We start from the raw sequence: 18,804 nt of genomic DNA on the forward strand, positions 1-18,804 counted from the left end.
CATACGCATAAGTTTTCCATCACGTACCCTGCCCCCTTCGCCCCAATTGTCCAGGACAATTGTTGTCTGCCCCTTCCATTGCGCTAGTACATCAGCGCCATGACTGGGAGGGCAACAAGTGGTAAGGGAGGCAAAGCTGGGCGACCTCCCGTAGATGGCTGCGGTGGGGGATGAGGCCATGGTGGCCAAGGTGGAGAAGGTGGGCGATGTGGCCAGGGTGTTCCATGAGGCAGGGTGTCCAGGCACATGCAGCGAAAGCTATGCCCATCCCCTCAAGTAGGTCAGGGAGAAGCAGCTGCTGCTGCCATCCTCAGAACCCCTCAGACCCGACAAGCAGTGCCATCTGCTGTCATGAGCAGGCAGGGTGTGGAAGCTGTAGGGACAGCTGCAGCTACCACCACCCTGGCTCAGGGTCAGCGAGCCCAGACTGGATTGGTCCCAGAACAGGCACAGGAAGACTCACAGGTCGATTTCTGTGTCTTGGGGGCCAAGGCACGTGTGGTGAAAGTTGCTATCACCAGGTCACGTGCATCTGGGGCAGCAGTGTCATCTGCTGCCACGAGCAGCCAAGGGTGTGGAAGCTGCAGGGGCAGCTGCAGCTGACATCACCCTGGCTCTGAGTCACCCAGCCAGGACTGTGTTGGTCCACGCCCTTGGCACCGAGGCAGGTGTCGCACAGGGTCCTTGCAACAGCACGCAGCTGCCAATACCTGCAGTCCGACCTTCAGTCCTCATGTCAATGCCTGCTTCCATTGGCCAGTTCACCTGTGCTTCAGCCCCTACTGACCAGAGTGGCACAAGCCACTCAGGGTCTGCACCACCTCCCAAGAGGAAGAACCGTGCTCCAGCAGAACAGGCTGGGACCCCAGACACGGCTCAGCCCTCAAACACGTCAAGAAAGCAGAGTTTCTGTACTGGGGAACTGGATGCACTTGTGGACTATATGTTTGAACATGGCTGTGACATGCTGGTGACAGCAGGGAGCAAAGATACACCTGCTCAGCGTAGGGCCCAATCGCAGTGCATCACAGACTATATTAGTGCTTTGGGATATGGGAAGGCTCACAGTAGATGATGTGATGAAGCGTTGGAATGACCTCCGACGTCAAGCAAAAGACAAGCTGGCTGCAAAGTTCGCCTCTACTCTGGTGACTGGCAGTGGGACACCATCAGAGGACGAAGAACTCACTCCACATTAGGAGATAGCTGGAGATAGCTGGAGATTTCATTGCAGTGGAGTGGAGGGCTGCCAAATTATGAGCCAATGTCTGGTGAGTGGTGATGCATGTGCCATTAGTTTGGGGTTCTTGTCTGTGTCGAGCATAAGCCTCCTTCTGGTACAGCCTCCCTGCCTCTATGCAATTGCTGTTGTTGCTTCTCTGGGTCTGGTGGAACTTCTGATGCTTCCTCATGTGTTGTGCTTTCTGTCTTCCTCTCCCTTGCTGTAGTCCCAGATGACTGAAAGAATGCAATTGACACCTGCCCACACTGTCTGCTACAACACCATACTCTGAACAACCATTTTGAGCCATGCACTGCCTCCAAGCCATCCCCCGCACTTTGGGGTGGGGTTTACTCTATCCCTAAAACCCACTTCCAACACTTTACACAGAATGACTGCACTTGCCATTACACTGCCATCAGTCCACGACATTCATATGACTGCCTCTGTGTTCTCAATGATAGTTGATGCGGTACACGTGCACTGCAGTGCACCAACACACTTCTGAGCCCTGTACTCCCGTTCCATATGCCTATTCACTTGTGTCATGTTAAAGTAACCTGTCACTGATGAATCCATGAGCCTTCCTTCACTGTATTTCAACACCCTAGCGTTGTTGCAGCCTGTGACACATGTGTGGTTTATCATAGTGATTTGAATGAAATGTCAAATGACATGCATTGTACATGACTCATGGACAGTAGTATTGAGCTTCCATCTGGGCCTGGTTAACAGTTCAGCATGGGTATGCTATGTGCCATCTGTGTGTTGGCATCTGTTATGTTTGTGGAAGGACTATGCCAGTCACAAACTTGTGTGTGATGCAGGTGCATTGTACCATGCAGTACATGTCTTATTTTGCCATTTGACACACATCCATGTCTTGTGTCAGTGTCCCATTCCATTACATTGGCACTGTGTGCATGCCTGAGTTTGTGTCATATGTCACATGGCTGCTTCATGTGTTGGCTGTCAACATTGTAATACCTATGTGTGTGGCCTGTGCTGTTAACATGTGTGGTCATGTCTTCTTTTTATTTTGTGCATGTGATGAGGCACTGGAATCAGTGAAGGAGGAGGAGATGGCAGAGAGGGTTGCGTATTCAGAGCCCCAACCAGGCATCAGTGGAGGCCGTGGGTTGGTAGCCCATGAACATCCATTGGTGTTCCAGACCATCCAGGCCAGGGGTGTCTCTAAGTACACCTCTGAGGAACCCTATGCCTCTAGTGCGGAATCGGAAATTGAACCCTCATTGCTGTCGCAGGTGAGTGATTCTGCTGTGGATGCTGTTCTGTCCCATACACCTGCATTAGAAGGGTTTGTCTATTTATATGTGTGTGATGTGCATTAATGTGCACAGGCATTTGTACTTACAAATGAGCCGTGTGTTGCCATGCCTCCCAGCTTCCAGGTCCTGGTTTAGGGGTGACATTCTGAATATGAAACTATCATGGGTGGACCCATTTCACATGTTCCGCCCCCTTTTTTGGTGTGTGCGCTGGAGTTTGTGTGCCTTCGGTGGCCATATCGTGCAAGTGATGGTGTCGCATGGTGTTGCAGTGATGTGTTGGACCCACTCAAATTCAATGCAGATCTCAGGTAAGCCACGCGCATTGTGTTCCATGAATACGAAAACGGCGCTTGCGCGTGAAAACGCGCGCATGCGCCTGTTTCGGCAAGATTTATTCCATGAATTACCCTGACACTCTCTGCCTACTATTTCCAGCCACCATGGGTGTGTCATCTTTTTTTTTAATGTGGGGTGGCAACAGCGTCATGTACGCCCTGTGTTGGGGCATGTTTGCTACAATATATACAATTAGATTTGGCCCTTAAGTGGAGATACATAACATCCCATATACTTTTCATACCTGTCTTCTATTAGGAATGGATGACATCTCTATGATGAACAAAAAAGGTGGATCAGTGGAATGGGATGACACTGGTTAAATTAAAACTCATCAAATGAGTTGTGTAGTGTAGTTCGGTGCCGCGTGCTAGCAGGAGGACCAGACTTGAGGGTTCTTTTATACACGAAGCTGTGCTAAGTGTCTCAGAGATTTGTCTGAGTGATACATCACCTGGCATACCTGTGCGTGGACCTGAAGTGCACCTGGGTATCTTTGTATTATAGGAGTCTCCATCAGCAACGTTGTGGTTGCTCAACATACACATTGACGCCAATGGAGGATTGATTTCCGCTGTCCTGATTTACCGTCCCGCAAGCCGGAAAGTGGGGATTTATTACTGGCCCATATATGCTGAGAACAGGGCGGAGCAACTGCTCCTAGCCCGACATCCTGAAGAAGGTCTCTGACCGAAACACGTGTCGACGTGGTCTCTATGAGGGACATCTGGTGATACTTGAAACCAGTGACATAATGACACCTGATACTATGGACTGGGTCACTATCGGAAATGTTAACTATAAAATTTGGAATAATACAAATTGATGATATTAGTACACAAGGGTGTTTTATTTATGGAGTCTTGAATGTATTTTCGAATGTGGATACGTATGAAGGCATGATTTGACTTAAGATTTTTATGATATTTTTATGACAATTAAATGATTGATCATGTGATGAGTTTTCAAATAAATATTTTGATATGTACTTGATTTAACCAGTGTCATCCCATTCCACTGATCCGCCTTTTTTGTTCACTATATACTCTACCTGAAGGATCAGGGATTGTGAGTGCAGGTCTACCCCTTTATTTACTTCTTGACATCTCAATGAGACATGTTAGAGAACATGCTCTTTTAGGATGAGCTCTAAGGAACGTTATATAAATGAAAAACAATTGTAAATCGATTTCACACTCCGAGTAATTTCATTCAAAAAAATCATGTTCTTAAATAGATCATGTAACCCTACTATGCCTCTCTCCACTCAAAGACAAAAGGTTTGGGCTGCACAGGGCCTCCGAGGGAGACCTTGGGCCTCATTACGAGTCTGGTGATAAGCCTGCCGGTGCTACAGGTGGGTTGCCGCCCGACTCGGAATATTTTACTGGCGCCTGATTTCCCGGTGCCACGGGGAGATTACAAGTCTGGTGGCCCAGGAAGTCAGGCGCCAGTAAAATGTAAGACCCCATTCCCATAGAGTCCTATGGACTCTATGGGAGTGGGAACCTGGAAGCTCTGGCACCGTTGCTAACCGTGAGCGGTCTGCCTACCATGGCTGCTGCACCCGGCAGAGTCAGACCTGTCCCGAGTCAGACCTGTCAGGCAAAGTGGCCCCAGCACTAGTTTGCCAGTTCGGAAACAAGGGTGTGAGTGAACTTACCAGCACCCTTGTTTCTGGACCGGCAAACTTACAATGAGGCTATATACCTTTTTAACATTTCTCAGCAGCAGATTTATAAGGATGTCATTAGAGATGGGAAAATGTACCTGACTGACAATGGCCATTGCTGTGGTACATATTTCTTAAAATTATATAAGGTTTTAATAATCTATTTAAGTGTGAAGGTTGTGTGATTAGAAATGATGGGGGTACAGAACAAGCGGTATGAAACAATGACCTTGTTATGAATTTCATTGCACGTTGCGTCTGTAGGCCATTTTTTGTCCATTTTCCTTATTTTGCATGCTGGAGCTTCCATTCAGGATGGGGAAAATGTAGTTATGAGCAAAAGGGGTCATTTTCAAACTTAAATGGAGTGAACAAAGTGGCACTGAAAGCACTTACAAGCACTTGGTATGCTCTACTGGATTGTGCAGATTTTTGTTAGGCAATCTTGCAGAGAAGGGCAGACTTAACACATTTACCTCCTCCTACCAGTCCCCCTACCAAAAGTGGATAGGGTTTTCACCAGCATCTATTTTAATATTTGTGGAAAACCAATGGATTCTATGGAATCCACCTAGCTTTTACACCTGGTAAAAGCAGGCAGATTCAAAAAGAACATATTGTGGGAGGGATGTACACTTTTCCAGACATGTAGTGGAAAAGTAAAGAGCAAAGGTGATTTTGCTTTTGTTTTACTATTTATTTTTCCAACACTAGATGGAAACAATAAAAATTCCCTAGAGGTGACTTTTTGCAAAAAAGTGCAAACAGGCCCTCTGTGCAATTTAGAATTCAAAACAAAATTACATCTTTACTTGTTTTCATCAAAAATGTCTACAATGATCTATACGTTGTCAGGTTAGTTTATCATGTGACTTGTGAATTTGTAAAGCACCCTGTATAAAACTGAGTATTATTTTAGTTTTTTAAAAACAAACTAAAACACCTATGCATGCCATCTTGAGCTGGGAAGAGGCATGGTCAAGTACCTACATTTCAAGCTAGGCTCAAAGTCTTGCTTTACCACTTAACCGAAGTGTGTTATCTTGGGCATATCATTGAACCTCACTCTGCCTTACCTGCCAAAATTAGGTGCCCCTAGAAGTGATTCAGTTAACTATAAAAGCTATTCCAAAAAAAACCACTCCTGATTTAATAGATCTTTCTTTGAAAAATATACCACCACATGTATTGAACAGAATTGTCACATTCAAAAGAATATCAAAGTACTCACGTCGAACAAGAAGTAATCATAGACAAATGCACCACACTTTGACTTATACAAGGAGGCCAGGAGACCCTCAACCTGCACAATCAACCTCTTCATTGCACTCCCTCTGCCCTAGCTCTCCCTCTCATGCATGCTAGCACTCCATGTCACCTTCAATTCAGTTAGAATGTGCTGCAAAACTGCAAAACACAAGATAAATAGAATGTCATGCTTCAAAGTATCCTATTCCTTGCTTCAATTTTCTTCTTTGAGGTTGTTCTGTCTTTCACAGCAAGAGTGTGGAACCACAAGCAACTAATCTGTGGCCTACTGGAAATAGCCACAGTGTTCAGGGAGTCATTGCTGAATGCATACAATCTGATATGGAAAAAGGACTGGGGGCATCATTGATCAGCCCTCACAACATTGGGGTGGCAGCATCATCCTCTATTATCCACAGCCATGACAAAAAGTCTTGGCGGGAGTAGATGGCGGTGGTGGTAAATATGATTGGAGGTCAGAGGGAGCTGATGGAACATGACTGGGGGATGAAAGGTGAAGGAGGAGTGGATAGAATAGAAAGGGGAGAGTCAATAGGCAGTTGGCAGTCAATTTTTCTTGCTTCTCCTTTTCCCTGCATTATGTTTTTAGAGCTCAATTATAGAATTGTGCTGAAGAAAATGTACAGAACATTTGTTCTTAGTACATGATTAATTTGGATTCAGCTCTAAGGCTCTTGTTCAGGGATATTCTGTATACAATTTAAATTTTTCATGCTTTGGCAAATGTTTTCCTTATGGAGAAGGGGGAGTGGATGGAAGGTTTCTGTCATCTTCTCATTGTTTATGCCCGCCCCCCCCGGCTCCTATCCTATGCAGTATTTCTTGACCTGTTTGTAGATTTGGTGGCTGAACTTCAGGGGAAGTATACCAATCAGATTGTTTTGGGTGATTTCAAGTTAAGATTTAATGGCCTGAGGCCCCCATGCTTGATCATCTTTTCTCTAGCTTAACTGATCTTAACATCCAGCAGTTGGCATGGGACCCACACACAAACTGGGTAATACATTGGATCTAGTGCTGGCTAATGCTAACTTGGTTGCCATTCCATCCATAGAACCGATACTCTGGTCCGACCACTTTCTGGTTTCCTGCACATTCAAAAGCAATCAGGTTCTGCCCAAAACCCGACCACGGGAAGTATAGTAGCTTGGCTGGCGCTCTGCAGATTTTCAGGGTTTTGCTATGATGGTCAAAACTAAATATCAGGCAGGTTCTGATTCCTCCTTTTCCACGCTGTCTTGCTCCCTGTTTGGAAACTTCTGACGTATTGGTCCCTCGACGGCTTATTCAACCGTGCAGGCTCCCTACTCAGCCTTGGTTTACCACTTTGTTTAAAGCTGCACATCTCCAACTCAGACACATGGAACGTAAGTGGCCCTAACCTTACAGCACAATATAAAGAAAGTTTGGCTGACTACTTCTCTGCCATTTTGGAAGCAAAAAATTGTATTTTGCTCAGAAAGTGGAGACTGCTTTATGTAAGCCTAAGGCACTTTTTTCAGTGGTTAGATCCTTGTCCTCCACTGAGAAAATGATTCCTGCACTGAGCTCACTCCTTCCAAGATTGTTGCGATTCACTGGCCCAACTCTTTATATCAAACATTGCAGGCATTCGCCCTACATTCCAAGTGCCTTCCTTGACTACTGCTCCGGAAGGAGAACCTATTGCTTTGGGAGGCCTGACTGAAGTGAGAGAGTGGTCTATTTTTCCACCTTTCGCTGAGGAAATGGTTATGGGGACCAAACAAAGCATTAAATTAGGCTCCCCCTCTGATGTGTTTCCATTTGTAATCATGAAAAAGATCTCTGGTGACTTACTTATGGAACTTACCTCGGCGGTTAATACCTCTTACCAGATGGGGGTCATCCCGACAGAATTTTAAGATTGTCACTGTGATGCCCCCCCTGAAAAAAACCCTCACTGGAGTCTTCTATTATTTCTAATTTCTGCCCCATCTCTCTTCTTCCTTTTTCGATGAAATTGTTGGAGTCTCTGGTATCCCTTCTACTCTCCTCTTTCTTGGAACCTTCTACATTACTTGATCCTGCCCAATCGGGCTTTAGGCCTGGTTGAGGCACAGAAAGTGTATTGGTGTCAGTTCAGGATTACATGGCCAGGCTGGTTGATGCTGGTTGGGTGGGGGCCCTGATTCTTTTAGACCTATGTGCGGCCTTCAATACCATCAACCACCCCACCCTGCTGACCCGTTTGTCTCAGATTGGGATTGTGGGGCAGGTTCTAGCCTGGTTCTTGTCATTCCTGTTTGACCGCACTCTGGTGCTCTCTCTTCCTCCTTTTCTTTCTCACTCCTTCCGCCTCACCTGTGGTGTTCCACAGGGTTCTGCATTGTTACCCATTCTCTTCAACATATACATGTGGCCCCTTATTTGTCTCATCCACTCCCTCGCCATCAGGTGCTCTTCTTATGCCGACGACACCCAGTTTCTGATCCGTATTTATCTTGACCCTACTGAGGTGTCGTCGCGCGTCATACGGTGCCTGGCTGCTGTGGGTGAGTGGATGGGCAAAACTGGTTGAAGTTGAATAGAGACAAGACAGAAATGATGGTGGTGGGCGCTCCCCCTGATCCTTCACTCTGGTTGTCTTCTTTTTGGCCCTCCTTCTTGGGTCCTCTTCCTGTTCCAGTGAAGAAGGTTAAGAATCTCGGTGTGATGCTATCTGCTTCTCTGACCATGAATGACTAAGTATCTGCCGTCTGCAAAGTTGGTCATTTTCATCTTCAGACATTGAAGAAGGTACTCCCGTTCTGACTGCCTTCTCTTCATCCTCCGGTTGTTGCTGCCATGGTGCTCAGCCGTTTGGATTATTGTAACTCTTTATATCTTGCACATCCTAAAGGGCCGATCCAACGGCTCCAGCGCCTACAAAATCTTGCTGGCGTTGTGGCCACTGGGTCACCTAATGGAGCATATATCTCCCTGGTGTTGCGTGCCCTGCACTGGCTCCCTGTTAGTCGGAGAATTGAGTTCAAGACTCTCTGTATTGTGCATCGAGCACTCCATGGACTAAAGGCAGAACGCCTTCAGTCCAAGTTTGTCTGCTACTGCCCCTCCCGCACATTGCGGTCTGCTTCGGCGTGCCTGTTGGTTGTGCCCTCCTATCGCTGTGAACGTATTGGAGGCCAGGCTTTCTCGGTGGCCGCTGCCTGAATGTGGAACGACCTTCCACTCTCGGTTAAGGCCTTATCCAACCATCTGGCCTTCAGAAGGTCCTTAAAGACTCTTTTATTCTAACTCCAGACACGTTTAGCTAGTGGTCCCCTTCTCTCTCTCAATAGTGCCAAGATACCTCTGGTGACCAAAGAAAGGATGGGAGAGGAGAAGGCTTTGGAAGAGGTACCACAGAGCATATGATTTTGGAAGGGATAAGCACATGGAGGGAAGAGTAGATTTTTCCACTTGAACAAATTGACTGATCCTGGGCAAATCACTATGTCAGGAAAACCTGGTAAGGTGAACAGACTGTGTCCAGCCATAGTCAGACCCCTAAACCAACTCCAACAATAGAAAAGACCACTTAAAAACATGAAACATTTGTTTAAATTGCAAAGTCTATTGGATACTCCCAAATTAAGCTTTACCCCTGTGCCCTGCCAACACAGTGCCCTCTGTTTGTCTTGACCACACAACCCTTTGCCTTAAATATGGTAATCCTAAGAAGCATCCTGATCATACATTCAATCAGTCACCTGAGATTTAATGACTACATTCTGTGTGTTTAAATGAGTTCCTGCTGTGATTAAAGCTAGGCGGATGTGTGCCCTTGTATCTGTTACTATCACTAAAGTCATGTTAAAAACAAATGCATGAAAAAGAAAAACGTTTGGTCTTTTGAATAGGCATTAATCAATGTAATGTAAGTGGTCTTGTGTAGTACCTGTATGCTATGCCAATGTTGGTGGCCTCGCTGAGCTTGTCTCTGTAATGAAAAAGGGGGCTGGGGTTCATTAGTGGGACAGTTGGAAAGGCAGATGCAAACCTTGTGGTGGGCTGGGTGGATTTAGAAAGCACCCGTTTCTGAGTGTCAATGTACTTTATATGGGTTTGCACACTATGGAAGTTTGTTATCCATACGGAAGAGCCCAATATCTAGTAGACTACAGTCCTTTTGGTGTTACTGTGCTCACGGCAAGGCATGTGATGGTTGTCTGTGGTGGCTATGCATGTGTAGTGTAAAGTGGTAGGAGACCGTAGATCATTGATGGTTATCAGGGCAATGGGGAAGTAGCCCTTCCAAGGCAAAACAGCCTGCAGCTGTTTTTTCTCTCTCTCTCTCTCTCTCTCTCTCTCTCTCTCTTTCTCTCTCTCTCTCTCTCTCTCTTTCTCTCTCTCTCTCTTTCGCTCTTTCTCTCTCTCTCTCTCGCTCTCTCTCTCTTTCTTGCTCTCACTCACATTGATACATTGTATCCAATGTGCAACAAAACAAGCATCTGTGAGTTGGCAGTCTGAGGGGAAATAGGCAGCCTGTAAACGCCAGTCAATTACCATAAACTGCAAGCTATGGGTAATTGGTGCAAGAATCTTCAGTTCAGAAAAAGAGCTACTTAAAATTTGGGACTGCAGTCACCAGTTTTTCATTGCTTCATCTGCTGGTTGGCATGCTGAGAGATATCTAAAAGCTCACTCTACCATGCTCTGGTGCAGTGCTCAGCGGCCTGCTGGGAATTCTGCAATTGGACTGGGAAAGAAGGTGTTTGTCAGGCGTTCATCAGACATTGGTCTGGGCAGAGGCTAAAATCCCTGCTCATTTGGCAAAGAAATCTACCTTGCTGTCTCCCTCAAGACCCAAGCTCTTCTCCGACAGTCCAAAATCAAAATCCTGCCAGACACAAACACCAGATTTGGATGTGGCAACAGGTCTTGCTTATCAGAGTGATGCTGCAATTCAGCAGGGGATTCTCCATGATGAGAGGGTTGGGGAGTCCTAAAAAAAAAACATGCTGCCTCTTGTCATGAGTAGGAGACGGGGAGATGTGACTGCAGCAGGATGGTGAGGGTGAAGGGAAGCATGTTGGCACTGCCAGACGGTATTGTACGAAATTACCTAATACCAAAGGTTCGACCCCCAAAAGTCTGACCCCCAATTTTCCACATTTATATATGTCGAGGGGATAAAGTGAATACAAATGTAAAGGTGTAAGGTGGGGGGGGGGGGTTATGGGTGGGTATCCCCCCAGATATACATTTGTGGAAAAATGTGGGAAAAAAAAAAAGATCAGGCTTTTGTATTCGGTAATTTCACACAGATCGCAGACAGACAGGGTTTATGGAGCTGAGGGATATGATGCACTTTCCAATAAGGATGCAATCTCTTGTTTGCATTCTCTCTGACCCCTTTCTAGCTTAGGGCAACTGCAGAATCATATTCTCCAATAGAGGCACAGTAAAACCTAAGACGACCAAGATCTGAGATTGAATGGCAGGTGCAGCTTCATTTGCCAATTTACGCATATGCATCCTGATTGTTCCCAGGTTTACCTGTGCCCTGCGCCCACATCCCCAAGGATGTATGCATTTGTTGGGTAGATTTTATGATACAATTCCGCTAAGCAACCACAGTTTGTCTGTGATACAACATCTAGGTGACACATTAGACAAGTTCAATATTGGTCAGTGCGAGTGACACCCGAGCCTGTATTATGTATACCTGAATGAAGATTTTGCATACATGTAAACTAAGTTTTCATCAGCAGAAATAGGCTTTCAAACTCCTCGACTGACATGAATGGATTAGAGAGGCATACAAAGGAAATGGCAGATTCCTGTTCCTACCCTACAAAGTTAGTGATGTGTGAGAAAGCCCCAGCCAATCATAGAGAATGTAATGATCCCTGGAAAGATCCTCCTGCTAACACCGCGGTTGCATTGTAGTTCGGTGCCGCGTGTTAGCAGGAGGACCAGACTTGAGGGTTCTTTTATACACGAAGCTGCGCTAAGTGTCACAGGGATTTGTCTGAGTGATACATCACCTGGCATACCTGTACGTGGACCTGAGATGCACCTGGGTCTCTTTGTATTATAAGAGTCTCCATCAGAAACGTTGTGGTTGCTCAACATACACATTGACGCCAATGGAGGATTGATTTCTGCTGTCCTGACTTACCGTCCCGCAAGCCGAAAAGTGGGGATTTATTACTGGCCCATATATACGCTGAGAACAGGGCGGAGCAACTGCTCCTAGCCCGACGTCCTGAAGAAGGTCTCTGACCGAAACACGTGTCGACGTGGTCTCTATGAGGGACATCTGGTGATACTTGAAACCAGTGACATAATGACACCTGATACTATGGACTGGGTCACTATCGGAAATGTTAACTAAAACATTTGGAATAATACAAATTGATGTTATTAGTACACAAGGGTATTTTATTTATGGAGTCTTGAATGTATTTTTGAATGTGGATACGTATGAAGGCATGATTTGACTTAAGATTTTTATGATATTTTTATGACAATAAAATGATTGATCATGTGATGAGTTTTCAAATAAATGTTTTGATATGTACTTAATTTAACGAGTGTCATCCCATTCCACTGATCCGCCTTTTTTGTTCACTATATACTCTATCTGAAGGATCAGGGATTGTGAGTGCAGGTCTACCCCTTTATTTAATTCTTGACATTTCTATGAGACATGTTAGAGAACATGCTCTTTTAGGATGACCTCTAAGGAACATTATATAAATGAAAAACAATTGTAAATCGATTTTACACTCCGAGTAATTTCATTTAAAAAAAAAATGTTCTTAAATAGATCATGTAACCCTACTATGCCTCTCTCCACTCAAATACAAATGGTTTGGGCTGCACAGGGCCTCCGAGGGAGACCTTGGGCCTCATTACGAGTCTGGTGATAAGCCTGCCGGTGCTACAGGTGGGTTGCCGCCCGACTCGGAATATTTTACTGGCGCCTGATTTCCCGGTGCCACCGGGAGATTACAAGTCTGGTGGCCCAGGAAGTCAGGCGCCAGTAAAATGTAAGACCCCATTCCCATAGAGTCCTACGGACTCTATGGGAGTGGGAACCTGGAAGCTCTGGAACCGTTGCTAACCGTGAACTGTCTGCCTACCATGGCTGCTGCACCCGGCAGAGTCAGACCTGTCCCGAGTCAGACCTGCCAGGCACAGTGGCCCCAGCATTAGTTTGCCAGTTCGGAAACAAGGGTGTCAGTGAACTTACCAGCACCCTTGTTTCTGGACCAGCAAACTTACAATGAGGCTATATACCTTTTTAACATTTCTCAGCAGCAGATTTATAAGGATGTCATTAGAGATGGGAAAATGTACCTGACTGGCAATGGCCATTGCTGTGGTACATATTGAAGTGGGAGAATGGAAGAACAGGCTCCCGCCCTTCCCCTCTCGCGCTTGGCCTAGAGGATCACGGCCTAGGCACCCGCCACGAGAGGAGTTTGCCTATCTACCAGACGACCAAATACCCTGGTACAGGAACATACGGATGTGCCCACCTACCTGCCCAGCAGCCTGCCCTGCCCATGCCGACACCTGCGGCATGGATCAACTCGACTAAACCTACACGTCGTTAGAGATGCCATGACGACCTAGCCAACGGTCAGCACACCTGTGCACACATGCACACTGGACACTCCCACACCAATCCACACGAAGAACATACTCAGTGCTATGACATAGGCGACAGACATACCCACGGACGTGCATCTTTATTATTTTCCACATAGGCTCTCAAAATGCAGAAACGCAAGACGCATAACGAACTTATCTAAAAAGGCTTTCTCACGCTTCTTCTAAGAACCATGTAACATAATGAAGAATATAACGGAGACACGATACTGAGGATAGAGCAATATGATACCGTAACCTAAAGAGCTCTGCATCAAACGGTTCCACCTATGCACCAGGCCCAAGTAGGCCGCAAGCAAAAGTTTCCATGAACATTGAATGAGCGAGAGCTCGGTTGCTGACCCTGCAGAATGAGCCCGGCGAAAGCACACCGCCAAGGGCACGATGTTGCAATCTCGCACGCTGCAAGCCGACGCCAAGGTCGCACCTGCAAGATAAACCAGGCACACAGTGGGAAAAACAATATTAATTGTGCTGAATTCTGCCTCAAACACGGTCCCACCTCACGTGACAAAGCCAAACCTGACAGGATGCCAAGCCCAGGAGGAAGGAGACGCCTGAATCCCACGTTTCAAGACACAGGCAGATACAATGAAAAGACTCATTGGACATCTGCAGCAGTGGGAGTAGTCGACCTCCCAACATATGAATAAATCCTCACATTGTTTACACCTACCCATAGTAAAAACATTGTTGCAAATGACAGGTGCACCGCGAGCTGGGAACAGCGATAGTCCCAGACTGGGAGGCTCGCGAGTGGACCAATCAGAACATGGGGCTCTTATCATTGACGCCATTAACATTGACCAATCCTCAGAGGTCTTCATGTAACAATTTTCATGTATCAAATTGAAGGGACAGCCCAAGTATATCACCTGACTAACCCTCAACCACTAATACCGTTCTCTATATGTATGCTATACTAACCCTACCACTCGAGTAACCAATCCAGAGTGGAAATAGGTTTTTTGCTAAACTTTGTAAGATGACGCAAGTAGCGCGTCATACTAAGGTAAAAAGGGCCTGCGAGCCCCACGATTGTGTGTGTGTCAGGACGGACGCGTACGATCCTTGACCCATCCCTGCCGTTTTGTCTAATAAACAGCAGAGTCACCTTGCTTCTTGCGTGTGTCTCATACTCTATCTCTTTTGGGATATACGGGAGGAGTTGGGGCCTCCCTGCCCGGAGGTCTACGGACGGCCCGGCCGACCCCGGCAGAATTTCCCCCCGACAATATTTCTTAAAATTATATAAGGTTTTAATAATCTATTTAAGTGTGAAGGTTGTGTGATTAGAAATGATGGGGGTACAGAACAAGCGGTATGAAACAATGACCTTGTTATGAATTTCATTGCACGTTGCGTCTGTAGGCCATTTTTTGTCCATTTTTCTTATTGTGCATGCTGGAGCTTCCATTCAGGATGGGGAAAATGTAGTTATGAGCAAAAGGGGTCATTTTCAAACTTAAGTGGTGTGAACAAAGTGGCACTGAAAGCACTTACGAGCACTTGGTATGCTCTACTGGATTGTGCAGATTTTTATTAGGCAATGTTGCAGAGAAGGGCAGACTTAACACATTTACCTCCTCCTACCAGTCCCCCACCAATACTGGATAAGGTTTTTACCAGCATCTATTTTAATATTTACACCTGGTAAAAGCAGGCAGATTGAAAAAGAACATATTCTGGGAGGGATGTACACTTTTCCAGACATGTAGTGGAAAAGTAAAGAGCACAGGTGATTTTGCTTTTGTTTTACTATTTATTTTTCCAACACTAGATGGAAACAATAACAATTCCTTAGAGGTGACTTTTTGCAAAAAAAGTGCAAACAGGTCCTCTGTGTGCAATTTAGAATTCAAAACAAAATTACATCTTTACTTGTTTTCATCAAAAATGTCTACAATGATCTATACATTGTCAGGTTAGTTTATCATGTGACTTGTGAATTTCTAAATCACCCTGTATAAAACTGAGCATTATTTTAGTTTTTCAAAAACAAACTAAAACACCTATGTATGCCATCTTGAGCTGGGAAGAGGCATGGTCAAGTACCTACATTTCAAGCTAGGCTCAAAGTCTTGCTTTACCACTTAACCAAAGTGTGTGATCTTGGGCATATCATTGAACCTCACTCTGTCTTACCTGCCAAAATTAGGTGCCCCTAGAATTGAGTCAGTTAACTATAAAAGCTATTCCAAAAAAAACACTCCTGATTTAATAGATCTTTCTTTGAAAAATATACCACCACATGTATTGAACCAAATTGTCACATTCAAAAGAATATCAAAGTACTCACGTCGAACAAGAAGTAATCATAGACAAATGCACCACACTTTGACTTATACAAGAAGGCCAGGAGCCCCTCAACCTGCACAATCAACCTCTTCATTGCACTCCCTCTGCCCTAACTCTCCCTCTCATGCATGCTAGCACTCCATGTCACCTTCAATTCAGTTAGAATGTGCTGCAAAATTGCAAAGCACAAGATAAATAGAATGTCATGCTTCAAAGTGTCCTATTCCTTGCTTCAGTTTTCTTCTCTGAGGGTGGTCTGTCTTTCACAGCAAGAGTGTGGAACCACAAGCAACTAATTTGTGGCCTACTGGAAATGGCCACAGTGTTCAGGGAGTCATTGTTGAATGCATACAATCTGATATGGAAAAAGGACTGGGGGCATCATTGATCAGCCCTCACAACATGGGGGTGGCAGCATCATCCTCTATTATCCACAGCCATGACAAAAAGTCTTGGCAGGAGTAGATGGCGGTGGTGGTAAATATGATTGGAGGTCAGAGGGAGCTGATGGAACATGACTGGGGGATGAAAGGTGAAGGAGGGGTGGATAGAATAGAAAGGGGAGAGTCAATTGGCAGTTGACAGTCAATTTTTCTTGCTTCTCCTTTTCCCTGCATTATGTTTTTAGAGTTCAATTATATAATTGTGCTGAAGAAAATGTACAGAACTTTTGTTCTTAGTACATGATTAATTTGGATTCAGCTCTAAGGCTCTTGTTCAGGGATATTCTGTATACAATTTACATTTTTCATGCTTTGGCAAATGTTTCCTTATGGAGAAGGGGGAGTGGATGGAAGGTTTCTGTCATCTTCTCATTGTTTATGCCCCCCCTCCCCCCCGGCTCCTATCCTATGCAGTATTTCTTGACCGGTTTGTAGATTTGGTGGCTGAACTTCAGGGGAAGTATACCAATCAGATTGTTTTGGGTGATTTCAAGTTAAGATTTAATGGCCTGAGGCCCTCATGCTTGATCATCTTTTCTCTAGCTTAACTGATCTTAACATCCAGCAGTTGGTCATGGGACCCACACACAAACTGGGTAATACATTGGATCTAGTGCTGGCTAATGCTAACTTGGTTGCCATTCCATCCATAGAACCGATACTCTGGTCCGACCACTTTCTGGTTTCCTGCACACTCAAAAGCAATCAGGTTCTGCCCAAAACCTGACCACTGGAAGTATGGTAGCTTGGCTGGCGCTCTGCAGATTTTCAGGGTTTTGCTATGATGGTCAAAACTAAATATCAGGCAGGTTCTGATTCCTCCTTTTCCACGCTGTCTTGCTCCCTGTTTGGAAACTGCTGACGTATTGGTCCCTCGACGGCTTATTCAACCGTGCAGGCTCCCTACTCAGCCTTGGTTTACCACTTTGTTTAAAGCTGCACATCTCCAACTCAGACAGATGGAACATAAGTGGCCCTAACCTTACAGCACAATATAAAGCAAGTTTGGCTGACTACTTCTCTGCCATTTTGGAAGCAAAAAATTGTATGTGCTCAGAAAGTGGAGACTGCTTTATGTAAGCCTAAGGCACTTTTTTCAGTGGTTAGATCCTTGTCCTCCACTGAGAAAATGATTCCTGCACTGAGCTCACTCCTTCCAAGATTGTTGCGATTCACTGGCCCAATTCTTTATATCAAAGATTGCAGGCATTCGCCCTACATTCCAAGTGCCTTCCTTGACTACTGCTCCGGAAGGAGAACCTATTGCTTTGGGAGGCCTGACTGAAGTGAGAGAGTGGTCTATTTTTCCACCTTTCGCTGAGGAAATGGTTATGGGGGCCATACAATGCATTAAATCAGGCTCCCCCTCTGATGTGTTTCCATTTGTAGTCATGAAAAAGATCTCTGGTGACTTACTTATGGAACTTACCTCGGCGGTTAATACCTCGTACCAGATGGGGGTCATCCCGACAGAATTTTAAGATTGTCACTGTGATTCCCCTTCTGAAAAAAACCCTCACTGGCGTCTTCTATTATTTCTAATTTCTGCCCCATCTCTCTTCTTCCTTTTTCGATGAAATTGTTGGAGTCTCTGGTATCCCTTCTTTTCTCCTCTTTCTTGGAACCTTCTACATTACTCAATCCTGCCCAATCGGGCTTTAGGCCTGGTCGAGGCACAGAAAGTGTATTGGTGTCAGTTCAGGATGACATGGCCAGGCTGGTTGATGCTGGTTGGGTGGGGGCCCTGATTCTTTTAGACCTATGTGCGGCCTTCAATACCGTCAACCACCCCACCCTGCTGACCCGTTTGTCTCAGATTGGGATTGTGGGGCAGGTTCTAGCCTGGTTCTTGTCATTCCTGTTTGACCGCACTCTGGTGCTCTCTCTTCCTCCTTTTCTTTCTCACTCCTTCCGCCTCACCTGTGGTGTTCCACAGGGTTCTGCATTGTTGCCCATTCTCTTCAGCATATATATGTGGACCCTTATTTGTCTCATCCACTCCCTCGCCATCAGGTGCTCTTCTTATGCCGACGACACCCAGTTTCTGATCTGTCTTTATCTTGACCCTACTGAGGTGTCGTCGCGCGTCATACGGTGCCTGGCTGCTGTGGGTGAGTGGATGGGCAAAACTGGTTGAAGTTGAATAGAGACAAGACAGAAATGATGGTGGTGGGTGCTCCCCCTGATCCTTCACTCTGGTTGTCTTCTTTTTGGCCCTCCTTCTTGGGTCCTCTTCCTGTTCCAGTGAAGAAGGTGAAGAATCTCTGTGTGATGCTATCTGCTTCTCTGTCCATGAATGACTAAGTATCTGCCGCCTGCAAAGTTGGTCATTTTCATCTTAAGACATTGAAGAAGGTTCTCCCGTTTTGACTGCCTTCTCTTCATCCTCCGGTTGTTGCTGCCAAGGTGCTCAGCCGGTTGGATTATTGACTCTTTATATCTTGCACATCCTAAAGGGCTGATCCAACGGCTCCAGCGCCGACAAAATCTTGCTGGCGTTGTGGCCACTGGGTCACCTATTGGAGCATATATCTCCCTGGTGTTGCGTGCCCTGCACTGGCTCCCTGTTAGTCGGAGAATTGAGTTCAAGACTCTCTGTATTGTGCATCGAGCACTCCATGGACTAAAGGCAGAATGCCTTCAGTCCAA

Source organism: Ambystoma mexicanum, chromosome 3q, assembly GCF_040938575.1.
Source record: "Ambystoma mexicanum isolate Mex_15411 chromosome 3q, UKY_AmexF1_1, whole genome shotgun sequence".
NCBI classification, from domain to species: domain Eukaryota; kingdom Metazoa; phylum Chordata; class Amphibia; order Caudata; family Ambystomatidae; genus Ambystoma; species Ambystoma mexicanum.